Source organism: Pelodiscus sinensis, chromosome 2, assembly GCF_049634645.1.
Source record: "Pelodiscus sinensis isolate JC-2024 chromosome 2, ASM4963464v1, whole genome shotgun sequence".
In the NCBI taxonomy this organism is placed as follows: domain Eukaryota; kingdom Metazoa; phylum Chordata; order Testudines; family Trionychidae; genus Pelodiscus; species Pelodiscus sinensis.
In genome coordinates this window covers 85,228,747-85,242,287 of record NC_134712.1, presented here as the reverse complement: position 1 = coordinate 85,242,287, position 13,541 = coordinate 85,228,747, and the positions used below count along the sequence as shown (strand labels likewise).

Below are 13,541 nucleotides of genomic sequence, written 5' to 3'. Positions count from 1 at the left end.
CTCATATCTGGTTTTGGATCAAAACGAGGGTCACTCAGCCAATTCATTGTGATACTTTATGCCACAAGCAGTTTGTCTATATCATGAGTCTGGGATCTCTTGAACCTTGTCGGAACTAGTATATGCAATTTCCTTTTGAGAGAGTCACACTTTTCTGGAGTTATTTAACTGTCCCAGGATATGCCGCAATTTCCTCACACCCTGATTTTAGTTGTTGGGGGAAGCCTGCTAAGCCTCCTTTCCCCATGGAGCTAGAATACAACCTCTAGATCAAAGATACATGAGAGAAACAAGGTGGGTAGGTGAAGTTGATCTAGTAAAAGATATTTATTACCTCACCCACCTTGGCTACATCTACACTGGTCCCTTTTCCGAAAAGGGCATGCTAATTTCACAGGTCGTAATAGGGAAATCCGCGGGGGATTTAAATATCCCCCGCGGCATTTAAATAAAAATGTCCGCCGCTTTTTTCCGGCTTTTAGAAAAGCCGGAAAAGAACGTCTACACTGGCCCCGATCCTCCGGAAAAAAGCCCTTTTCCGGAGGATCTCTTATTCCTACTTCAAAGGAATTCCTTTGAAGTAGGAATAAGAGATCCTCCGGAAAAGGGCTTTTTTCCGGAGGATCGGGGCCAGTGTAGACGTTCTTTTCCGGCTTTTCTAAAAGCCGGAAAAAAGCGGCGGACATTTTTATTTAAATGCCGCGGGGGATATTTAAATCCCCCGCGGATTTCCCTATAACGACCTGTGAAATTAGCATGCCCCTTTCGGAAAAGGGGCCAGTGTAGACGAGCCCCGTGTGTCTCTAGTATCCTGGGACTAACAGTGCAAATAAAAGATACAAAATGCTATCACTAATCCCAATGCCTATAATGTCTGCCACATCCAATACAATACTGTTTTGATGTTTTCATGCTTCCAATGTCTCACATCTGTCATGCACGATATATCATTAATTATGATTAATATAAAATGTTAATACTTACGGAGCATGGATGTTGCAAGGCTTAATTAATTAAGCCTTACAAAGCATTCAAGGACAACATACAAGCCCAGACATAAAATCTAGTCATCCACCCCTGCTATGATATTTTACTTGCCCATCAAAAAGCGACTTGCACAAAGACTAGACAAGTAACATTTTTCTTATATGGCTTAACTAGAAGACTTTACCTGGCATTGCTCAAGTCCTTAACTCAATTTTTTTTTTTAAAGCAAATAAAATAAAAATGTACATGCTTCATTTGAATCATTGCTCTGGGGTGGGGTTGAGGATTAGGGGTTCAGTATGGGAGCTGCCCCAGGGAGAGAGGACAACCCCAGCCCTCTCTCACTGCAGCAGCTTGGGGTCAGGTGAGAAGCACCTCTCCATGTCCGCTGCAGCTAGCATAGCCAGGGGAGGGGACCATGTCCCCCAGCTGGGGCAGATCCAGGTTTGTCTGTCCCCTGTGCTCCTCAGCCAGACTAAGGAATGTGTGTTCCCCTTGCTCCCTGATGAAGGAGAACAGCCAGCAATGATACCGTATGAATCGGGGGAGGGAGGGGGACGGACGCTTCAGTCCCCTTTCCCCATCCCTAAAGGATGCATGGGGGATGGGAAGCTCAGGGCTGGGGAAATCCTGGATGAGGGTAGGGAAGTATGCCCTCAGCCAGCCTGTGACCTACCTGGTGATTCTGACTCTTTCCTGTATGGTTTTATAAGAAGCAATCCTATGCAAGGCATATCCCATTTTCCTGGCTCAACAAACCCTTACTTGCTTTAAGTTATTATAAGAGGAACTTGTATACCGAATTTGATGGCATGAGCTCTTACCATTTAGGAGGAGATTTGAACAAACAGACAAACACAAATGGACAAATGAACACATTCTCAAATAGATTAATAAAACCACTTTCATTGCCTGAATGAAGACTGCTTTAAAAACTGAAGTTATTTGTTAAAACATACTATATTCAAATATACATTAGGGATATAACAACTAGTCGCTCCCCATCCCCTTGCTGCTTCTATCAGAAAAGCCAGTTCCGTCCAGCGTCATCTCCACAGAGGGCAGGTGAGGCATAGACGTAGTGGGGGACTGGACACAAGCCAGGAATCAGCTGATTCCTGGCTTGCACTCAGTCCCAGACACTGCGCCTCTGCTTTTTTAAAATGTATTAAGAGCTCATATCTGGTCCTCCCTGCTGCTCTTAGCCAGCTGGCTCTTAATACATTTAAAAGGCAGAGCAGCAGGAAGGACCAGATATGAGCTCTTAATACATTTTAAAAAAGCAGAGGCGCAGTGTCTGGGACTGAGTGCAAGGAAGGAGCTAACCCCACTGTGGCTCTGCAATTTCCCCTGATTATCGACTAAACACAATTTAACATCCCTAATACATATGTCTTGTTATCAGGTGATTGTATCTGGAATGAAGGTGAAGTGACATTATTATGTCATTCCAGTAGGTGTATTCATTTAATACCAGTGAAGACAAAGGGGACTGGAAACTCTCTCAGGGACACTTTATATCTTCAAAATCCCATGTATATATTGACTCCTCACAACACCCTTGTGAATTAGGTAACTGTCTCCATTTTACAGGGGGTGTGGAATGAACCAAGCCCCCCCCCCCCTCCCACACACACATATCCCAAACCCTTCAGATACTGAAGTTACATGACTTGCCCACAGCCCTACTCAGAATCAGTGTCTGAGCCAGTGCTGGACTCGTGCGTTTCTGATTCCCAGTCCCATGCCTCAACCACTCTCTTTTATTTGTGCAATTCTGGTGATTACCAAACTGAAACACAGTCCCACAATACTGTATGACTAGATCACAGATTAAGTGGAAAACTACAGTCTGAGAAACTATAGAGTTCATGCATGAAGTGGTAGTTTCATCATATAAAGAATGGAACTGAATTAAGAGTGTGAAATCAGTTCTTACAAACAATTGTATTAGCCAAAACATGTACAGTGATTCCTCATTTAACACTGTAGATACGTTTCAGAAAATGTTCGTGTTAAGTGAAAATGTGTTATGTGGGGTAAATTTTCCCATTGAAAATAATGGAAAAAGTGGGGGTTGCGTTTCAAGCGGTAGTGTCTGTTGGGACTGGGACATGAGGTTGGGGGAGAAAGGGGACTGGGTTACAGCAGGGAGGGGAAGTGTTTGGCTCTGGGGAAGGAAAGGGGAGGACAGGGAAGGGGGCTTGCAGCTAGTGGCTGGGTTTCCCCAGCTGGCCAGTCGCCGGCAGCTGCGCGGGGCTTCCCCTGCCTCCTTGCAAAGCAGCAGAAGTTTGCAGCTGGCCACGCTGTTCCCAGGCGACCCCTCCTCGCTGGACACAGGGAGGCAGGGAAAGCCTTGTGTTGTTCGAAAAATGTTCCCTAAAAAAAAAAAAAAAAAAAAAAAAAAAACCGTGCTATTGCAAAAACGTGTTAAGTGAGGAATTACTGAATAGTAAAACTCCAATAGTCCGGCATCCACGGTACGGTACTCCCGACAGTCCAGCATCAAAATGACAAGAGGCAAAAAACGAATCACAAGGCAGCAGCGGCAGCAGCTGAACCGAGCGAAACCAGATGGAACCGAGTCAGTCTGCCACTGGCATTGTGTGACTATGGACAGTGTTTGTGCTACAATAAAAAGGGTTAAAAACACTTTATATATGTATATCACCAATTTATAGTATCTCCTGATAGTCTGGCATATCCGATAACCCGGCACCACCTAGATCCCAAAGGTTCTGGATTATCGGAAGTCTACTGTAAATTGTTTTACAGCTGTAACGACAAATCTGACAGAATAAGATGTGCTGTGCAACTAAAATAAGAAAGTGCTAATACTGAACAAATAAAGTATCATATAATCTAAGATGCAGAACTATTAACTGTATTCTTGTTAATCTTACTATGGTAAACTACTAGTAACAAAACTGTTGCAATTTCTGTTTTTGTACATGTAGTGTTGTTGTCTGCATGTACAGAATCTGTAAGAAAATAAGATGTATGTTCTGCTGATGCTTGTGAGAAATGCACCATCTGCCACTTACTGTTCTGGTCATGTTGGTACAGACATCTCTGTTTTGCAAATTTATGGAACTACATAAGAGAAAGTAGGAAAGTGTTGTGCTAATACAGTTGAATTTTTGGACTTTCCCTCTGCCGTAAACAAGCAGGCTATAAAACAGTTTCTATAATAATTCTTTGACAAGCTGCTGCAGGATTATTTCCCAGAGATTGGTAATGTATAGTCTCTATATTGTGCTGATTTATCTTTGATTATTAAACTGATTGAACCTGGGTTATGGGCTATTTTATAAGTGAAAGAATATAGCTTATTAGTATCAACAGCACTGGTCTTGTCCACACCCAAAAGCTGTACCACTGTAACTATACCAGTATAGCGAAAGCAGATGGCACGATCTCTCAGCATGAACAGTTGTATTGGTATAAAGATGCTTAAATTAGTATAGTTTATTCCCATATGGAAAAGGAGAAAAATCTATCTTGGTAAAATGCACATTTATACTGGCCTAATTATTAATTAAAAACAAAAAACAAAAAAACAAAAAAACCCACAAAAAACAAAAAACACAGAATTACACCACTAGCAGTTATGATACAAAAATGTATGTCATATGTTTAACTATACTGTAGATGCGTCTGAAGTCTGAACTGAAATCATTTTTAACATTAATCTTTTACTTTAAAGAACACTAAAAATTTAAAAAGCACTAGTTAAAATCAGAGCACAGGATGGGTATAACAATGTACCTCATTTGTGACCTGCAAATGGCCCTGCTATTCCATTTCTAGGTTACTTTATGAACAGACCACAAATGTTACCACATTCCTAGCAACTATGGTGAGTCATCAAATTCGTTCTTCTATATGACCAACTAGGATTTGAATTCAAGATTCAGTTCAAGAGTTACATTAACCATCGAGGCTCGCAGTTAAGTCCACCCAGCTGTCCATTCCTAACTTTCATCCCTCAAATCGTATTTCATTTCCTCAACAACTTTGTAAAGCCATCTCAAGAATGTTCTGAAAATAAGCCATATAAACCCTACGACCAATAAGTCTTTGAGTTGCTACGTGAATTGAGAGCATTAAACTGCCAGATTTCAGAATTAATCATTTTAAGAACCGAGCCACTTGCTTCTTGTGAAAGAATTCTCAGTTGATATTACTTTGAAGGAGACTAGCAACAATATGAAGCACACTGTATAGAATTTATAAAAGAATTTATAAAAGTTAACACACCTAATGAACAAGAAAAGCAAAAGTCATTAGATTCAAGTAATCCACTGGATTTCTAAAATATTCTCTCTCACTTTACCATTTTTTAAATGGACCATTTCTTCTCCCACTGCATATATTTTAACCCTATCAATAAAACCTAATCAATTAAACACACTCCACAACTTCCTCAGACTAACTTTTGAACAAAATATGAAGTAGGGATGTTAGATATTGTTTATTTTAGTAATTGTGTAGCTGCAACAATTTTTAGCATTTACACAGTTACTAAAATGCTCTCCCTGGAGGCATCACTCCTGGGGAGCTCCCTGCCACACTACTTTGCTGCTTCTATATCAGATGCAACAGCACAGGATGGCAGGAGGAACCAGTCTGCGAGGGGAGCCAGTTTAAAAATTGGCTCCCCGAGCAGACCGGCTCCCACCTGCTGCCCTGGGCTACTGCTTCTGATACAGAGGCAGCAGCAGGGGGACCTGAACTCCCCGTGGACAGAGGCTGCCCAGCATCCCACTTGCCTCCCTACCCCCATGCTATTGCTTCTGATAGAGAGCTAGCACACTGGGAGAGTGGGAAAAAGGTCAGGCAGCTCCACAGAAAGCCAGCTTCCCGCATGTGCCAGCTCCCACAAACCACCTTTATATTACATGCTGCTGCCTCTTTATTAGAGGCAGCAGCAGAGGGATTGGGGAATTTGGTGGCTCCATGGAACACCAGCACCAGGGGCAGGCAGCTCTGCAGGAATTGGCACACGCAGGGAGCCCAGTTCAGACCTGGCTCGCACTGGGTGTGGGACCAAACCCCGCTGCGGTTCTGCAATATAAAACACAGTAGGAGCCAGGGACAGACTGCCCAGCTCCTACTGCCTTTTAAATTGAAGAGCTGCAGCAGGGTTTGGTCTTGCACCCAGCATGAGCTGGGCTGCCTGCTAAAACTCTTGATGCAAAGCAGGAAGTGATCATTGTGCAATAACCTAAACAAGTCCAAATACACATGAGAATATTCAGTGTAGTGTACCTACAATACCAAAATATTACTTTGATTTCTAGGGGATGACCCAGATAAAAACAAATAAAGGTAACCGCAAAAATGCGTAGTGACATTTCCTCTTTACACAAAAAGAGTACAAAAATACAACTCTAATTTTTACAAGTTCCTGCTTTGCATAAAGAGTGTTAGCAGGTGTCCAGCCTGCTTACATAAGAGTGGATAAACTTTAAAAAACAACAAACTTGTAAAAATTAGAGTTGTATTAGATTAGTGTCTATAAGCTCCAACTAATATCAGAATCACAATGTGCTAGATGCAGCATAAACATACTCTGCATATAAAAGTTGAGGAGCTTTAACTATGTTGGTATAGTTAGAGCAGTCTAACCCATCTAGCGTAGACCCAATTAATTCAATATAAAAAGTATTTTACACAAGTTTAGCTATTTTTATACATGAAAGGGAATAAATTATAATGCTAAAAGGCCTCTTTATACTATGAAAAGTGGGGACATAATTTAAGCATTTGTATAAAAAAATTATATATCCCTAACTGAAAGTTTTACAAATACAAAAATTGCATGTAGAGCAAGCCAAACTCAATAATCTTACAATCTAAACAGACAAGTAAAATGGTAGGAGAAAGGAGGTTTTATTATTCCCATTTTACAGATGGGGAACTGTGGCAGAAAAAGATTAAGTTACTTGCTCATGCAACACAGGAAGCCTGTTGCAGAACTGGAACCTGAACCCATATCCACACTATATTGTCATACTTTTGGACCCAAATATCTGAAGTACGTGTTTTTTCCAGAATACTATTTCTCTCATGCTGCCCCAAACACTGGGAAGCCAATCTCTAAACATCTGCAAAATATCCACCTTCAAATCCCTTCTCAAAACTCTGCTTTTGCTGTGATGCCTAGAGAAAACATGATAATGCTCAGTAGTGCACACACTACTGCCAAACATGCTGACCAATGCTGTCTCATTATTTACTTGTCCCCCTTCTGTCTATATCCATCTGTTGTCTCAATCTCTAAGACTCCTAAAGCAAAAACTCTGAGGCTGATTAGTACAGAAGGCAGTGTTCTTTTTGTTGTGATTGTACAGTACCTAGCACAATGAAGGGCTGATTTATAACTCTGGCTCCTAAGCACTACAAATACATCTTATTACTATACCAGAAGTCAAACATTACAAAAGTTTACAATAAAGGCTACATCCACATCTATATGATTATTAAGAACCCATAAAATTTTGGGAGAGTAGAGATTGACCTCCATTGCCCTAATAATTTCCCCTCCCGTTATTCTGAACCATACTACATGCCACCTGACTGCCATCTTCAAGCTTCTTGGCATATGCATTTTAGTGATGCTGTATGTATGTGTATATTGTCTGAAGTGGATCAAGAGCATTTAAGTGCTACATATGATTGTTTATCACTTTCTCTGTGAACAAGACCACTCTGCTCTATTACAGCAATGGAATTTGACAACCCCTCTCCCTCCTAAAAAAGAGGAAGATTAGTACAGAAGGCAGTGTTCTTTATGTTACCCATGACTTGTAAAAACGCCTCAGAATAACCACAAATCTCAGTACTTCCAGAATAAGATGTTCTTTGGCCTAATGTACTTTCCTGCTGTGTTCTGTTGCCCCTTTCATTGTATTTGCCTTTAACAGAAAACAAACACTTAGGAACAGGGACTACCATACAGAAACCATGCACAGCTGTAACAACAAATTACTGTCAACGTCTGATATTGTGTGCACGGCCTGTTAGGTACTTTCCAAGCACACCATGTACAACGTAAAGAGGTTGATCGCAGCTTTGTCTCAATTATGAGAGAATTCCAACTTCAAGGAAATAAAGGGTAAGTGGATGGGGGAAAAAAAAAAACCAACCAGCAGGCCAGTAGCACTTAAAAACCAGGACAGTCCTCCCCCTTTGGTGCCCTATGAGCAGCACAGACTCTCATGCGTGTTTCACAGCACACACCCATGTGGGTGTAGGAGGGGTGCAGGGAGTTGGCACCCGCCACTGGGAAGTACGATACTCACCCCTGGGAGAGAGTAGCAGGTGCAAAGCTAGGCGCGCTCCCCCCCCCCCCACCCCCGAGGGCACCGGGCTGGGGCGATGAGAGAGGCTGTAACACACGGCCCATGTCACTGCCCGGCTGCGCCGGGACACGGGGCTCCGCCACAGCCCCCGGGGCGGCAGCAGCCTGGAGGAGGTGGCGATGGCCCCTGGTGCAAACGCCTCTCCTGGGAGGGCGAGGAGGAGGTCCCCGAAGCGGGGGGGAGGGGTCCCTGGCGGTGCCCCCCACCCCCGAGGGCCGCACTCTAACCCCCCCAGGCCGGAAGTCACTCCTGGGAAATGGGGGCGATGACCCCGCCCAGCCGACGCGACCCCAGCACTGACCCTGGATTTCCACTTGCCTGCAGGGCGGCTCGGCTCCGCCTCGGCCTCACGCGCGCCCCGCCTCGCGCCCCATTCCGCCTCCGCCGCCCGTTTACAAGGACGGGTACGGATTCGTGAATGCCGCGAGCCTGTCAATGCGCATGCGCCTCCCCCAGCTTCCCTCTGCCCCAGGGGAGGGCAAAGAGCGGACTGCGCAGACGCGGAGCAACGGCCGCGGCAAGCAGCGGGATGGAAACGCGCATGCCTCTCGCAAGCGTGGCGAGGAGAGGGCTTTGCGCAGGCGCGTGGTCGGTGAGTACGCGTGCGCACGGCTGGAGGCAGTTATGTCTCCTCCCAGTCGGTGGGAGAAGCCCGCGCGGGGCATGCTGGGAATAGTAGTTCCAGCCCTTGAAGCAGAGTCAGGTGTGTAACATCTAGCGGCGCCCTGTAGGAATGTGCTACTTAGGCTGCACTGAGCATGCTCGGTAACGCTGCTGAAGCCACTGCCCTTCGCCATGTCCTCACTTTCTGCTGACTACTTTTTAGCGGGGGTTAGAAAGTCACAAAAAGGGGTAAGCGGAGGGGAGGTGAAGCCCCTGGAGACAGGGCTAGGATGGGGCTGGAGGCCGGTGGGGGGAGGAGCGGCTCCTCTGGGGAACAGTTATAAACCTCACACCCCTACAGGAGGAGGTTGGGTGACCTGCCTGGGTGCTCTCAGCTCAGGTCCTGCCCACAGGCTCCACCTGCCCTTCGCTCTGTTACCCCCCGGCCATCCCACCAGGCCTTCCTCTGGGCACAGTGCTCAGGCAGAGCTGGTGCCAGCTGCATCCAGAGGTGTATGGTGTAAGGGGACTGGGCGGGACCGGCTGGAATGATTTAGTTGGGATTGATTCTGCTTTGGGCAGGGGGGAGGGACTCCAAGACCTCCCAAGGGCTCTTCCTACCCTATGATTCTGTGAGTCTATGCTGGCTTCTTTTCAAAACTCAGTGAGGGTTTTGGTTGGCTAGTTTCCAGTATCAAAAGGAAGGGGATGGCTCTATGAGAAATCAGGATCCTAAGACTGACATCCCCCAGGAACAATGGGAAGAGGCCAGCACTCCAGATCAGCTTGAGAGGGGCTGAGCTAAAGAGTGCAGGGCCCAGAGCTGAAATGGGAGGAAGACTTGGAAGTGAATAACAGAAGCACAGAGGGCAGGCATGAGAAATAAGAGTACCTGTCATCCATCCTTGCATTCCCCTCCCATCTACATAGGTATAATCCCCTCTTCTCTGCCCCCATCATGTGATCCTTGTTCTAGATAAGGTTTGTCTTTCTGGATGCATCTAAGCCCCTCTCCCTACCTGCCCCCCCCCCCCATATAAACTGTGATCAGAATCCATATGAAAGATTGTGGGTGGTCGGCTAGAAGGATCAGGTTGAGAGTAGGTCCTTTTTTTCTAAGGAATGAGGAAATATCATTGGGTGGGTAATCTGGGAACATAGGAGAGTCTCCACAAAGTGATATTGTCATAGACCTTTCTCTCCTAGAGGGCCCTATCTTGCTTGCATTTAAGTGCATAGCCCCGGTGGGCCAGTCTCTATTCCTCCTTGGTTCCATGGCCCGCCGGGGACATCAGTTGGAGAATCTTCCATGGCACTGTGAGCATGGGGGTGTACTTGGCACGGTTCACCCGTTCCTGACATTTGCCCCTTCTGCGGTGATAGGGAGGCCCTGGTGAACATTTAGCTTGAGTGCGCTAGGTTACAGCCCCTCTTTTGGCTCCTCCAGAACCTCTTTTTGAGGTTTTGGCTGCACTTCCCCTCATACCTATTAATTTACACACACCCCATCCATGGCCCCATAAAGTCATGGGACCTCCTCATCAACCTCCTCCTGGCTATCACCAAGATGGCAATTTATAAAACCAGGGAGCAGAGGCTGATTGAGGGAGGGGCCTGTTACTGGGGCCTATTTCCACTCCTGCATCTGTTCACACATCTGGGCAGAAATCCACTGGGCAGCGTCTGCTGGCTCTTTCGAGACCTTCGAGGGGCAGTGGGCGCTGTCCGAGGTTCTCTGCTCGGTGTTCCTATTCAGTTCCCTTGTTTTAGCCCTTTGACTCTCACACCCATCCCTGTTTTCTTTTTCTTTGTCTCCTGGAATCACTTGATGTCCAGGGCTCTTTGGATCCTCCCAGTAGTCTGGGGGAGGGTCGGACCCCAATAGGATCTGAGTGCAGGGTGGAATGAATTGGCCCAGTAATAATTGAAATCTTGCTGTAAGTAGTTCATATGTTCTGTTGTTGTAATTTAATTATAAGTGAAAAGAGACCCACAACAGGTCTTACCAGTGGAGTTTTTAGCCTTCGTGAAGGTGAATGAGTTTGCTAGCAAAACTTGCAGCCTCCTGTACAACCAGGCATCTTGCAGTCTTTGCAGACCAATGGCAAATTTCACAAGTTTTCAAGACACAGTGTTCAAAGGCCCTTAGTGAAAAAAATCTTTAAAGCAAGCCCCAGACTGTAGCAGATATAATCCTATGAGCCAGATGTAATTAAGCCCTTTTAAGGTTAAAAGAAGAATCATTTTGGATTATTTTGAGTTTGGGATTTAGAAAATTAAAATTAGCAGACTGTTCAGAAAGTGAAATTCCTCATTTTTTTTTTAGCATTTCATGTCACAAAAACTTCTTGTCCAATTCTTCAGCTTTGCCAAAAATTCCCCTTTGACTAGAAACCAGGCCTTTAAAATTATTTCTGCATGCATACATGTCTCAAAGGCAGGAAGGTCTGAAGTTAAGATTACACTGGAAAGTTAATTAATCTTAACAGTAGAATTGATACCCCACTTCTATGTAGTACAATACATATGAAATGTTAACATACTGCAGAGCCTTAGCTAACCAAGGTTCTGTTCAAAACATTAGTAATTCCATATTCCAGTGAGTTGTACATCCTTTCTAATGTAATAGGTAGACCTTACTTGTGAGTTAGTAGAATCTGTGTTTTTGATTGATTGAACAGAGCCAGATGGTTCTTCCATTACTGGACAGGCACTTTGGAAATATCCAAAACAGTACTATGTTCTCCTCCCCCCCCCCCCCCCCCACACACACACATACCTTTGTTGGATACTATTTTTCCCTTGCAAATGGCATTATTTAGTGCAGTAATTAATTGTACAGTAAGAAATAATTACTTAATGAGACAATATTGCAGGTCTTAAAAAAGCTTATAATAAATGTTTGTGATCTGTAAATAAATGGAAATGTGATGTTTTGTTCTGTTTTCATATAGCAGAAGTAAATGTGGGTATTATGGCTGATACCCAAGAGAAAAAATCTTAGGCTTTTCAGTTTCCAGTGATAGGCATTTCATATACACAGTGCCAAGTCCCTCTTTGGTTCACTGCACATATAGATTCCTTCTGATACAAGTGCCAAAACCTCTTCTTTCTGCTGACAAGGAGAGGCGTTTGAGAGCAGCAACTGGTATCTTTTGCCTGCCCCTCTTCTGAAGTATAAAAACTTTCCTCATGCTGGGGCAAGGTAACACAGTTCTTTCTCCCTGCCTGATCTTACTTGGAGAGGAAAGTCCACCACATTCTCCGCATCTTCCTCATAGTTTAGAGAATCAATGGGTGGGGAGGTCACTGTACTTTTAATTCGCTAAAGTTCTCAGTGTTCCTCGAAAAGCAGATGGGATCTTTCAACACTATCAGCCACAACAACCATCACATTGTTAGTCTGTGCATCAACCATTTCGATAGCTCTGCAATAATTGCCATCCTAGGACTCATGCAAGTGTGTTCATCTTTGTGCAGTGGACCTCTTCCATTCTCTTAACAACATTATACAGTGCAATTCGAGGAGCTTATCTGCTAGAAAATTGCACTTTGAAATAATGTGTTGTCCGTGTTGCCCACAGAAAGAGAAATACTGTGGGTCTCACTTCCTCCTCCTGCTAGCACAGTAGTGGGCACGATGAGAACCTCTTGCAGCTGGGTGGTTCTCTGTTAAGGATGACATTGCAGAGAATTTTCACCTTTATTACGTACGGAAGCAAAATCCCAGTTAATCAGTTAATTGGTTAAACGTTAGGTCAACTTAACATTTACTCAGTTAACCAACAAAGCAGGATCTGGGTCGGGACCGCTCCAGCCTAGCTGCAGCAGCCCTCAGCCCCACGCTCACAGCCCCATGCTGGGAATAGCCACTGGTTCCAATCCCCTGCCAGAACAGCCCCTGTCCACAGTTGCCTGGGCTCGCTGTGGACAGAGGCTGTTCCAGACACTAGTGCAGCCCCTGTCTGCAGGGCACCTGGACCCGACCCAGACAGGGGCTGATCCAGATGAGACCATCCCCTGTCCGCAGCATGCCCATGTGGGACTGGAGCAGCCCCTTGCCTGCAAGAGGTGGGAAGCTGCTCCAGTCCCACCAGTTACCAGTTAGCCACAACTCATTAAGGGTGATGCTTACTGGTTAACCAGTTAAACATTCACATCCCTATTAATAACTCTGCCCAGCCAAGTGCCTATCCATGAGTCAATTCCTAACAAAGCAAAGCTGGAGAAAACAACAGTTCTTAGGCAGAAAGAGAAATTGTAATGTGACACAAACTAAACAGGCCTGCACCTAGCCACTCAGCAGCACATCTGCTCTTCTGAACAGATTTATTTTTAAATTAAAAAAAACAACCCTAGCATTTGCCATAATTCAATTAGACTAAGTCATGTTATATATGCCTAAAAAATGTTGGTAGCATGGAAAATGCAACAAATATATTTTGACTTTTGCTTTTGCCAAGGAACCCTTTTTTTGTTTGTTTGTTTTTTTTTTTGTTTGGTTTGTCTTTGTCCTTGTTAGAAGAATAGAGAAATAATTTGTCTGCTGGTTGAGTACGTGATTGGTGCCAGGAAATGCATCTT

The 13,541-nt window shown here is 44.6% G+C and overlaps 1 protein-coding gene across 2 annotated transcripts in view; it reads right to left on the bottom strand.

The window, feature by feature from the left end:
• Positions 1 to 8,829, bottom strand: part of RALBP1 (ralA binding protein 1) — a 56,110-nt gene extending 47,281 nt beyond the window's left edge. The window contains exon 1 of one of the 2 annotated variants that reach the window (XM_006117462.4): positions 8,673 to 8,829. The gene's annotated coding sequence lies outside the window, so the exon portion shown is untranslated. Of the gene's footprint in view, positions 1 to 8,655 lie in introns of both variants that reach the window. The other variant, XM_006117463.4, reaches the window with a different exon arrangement.
• Between the last annotated feature and the right edge of the window lie 4,712 nt (positions 8,830 to 13,541).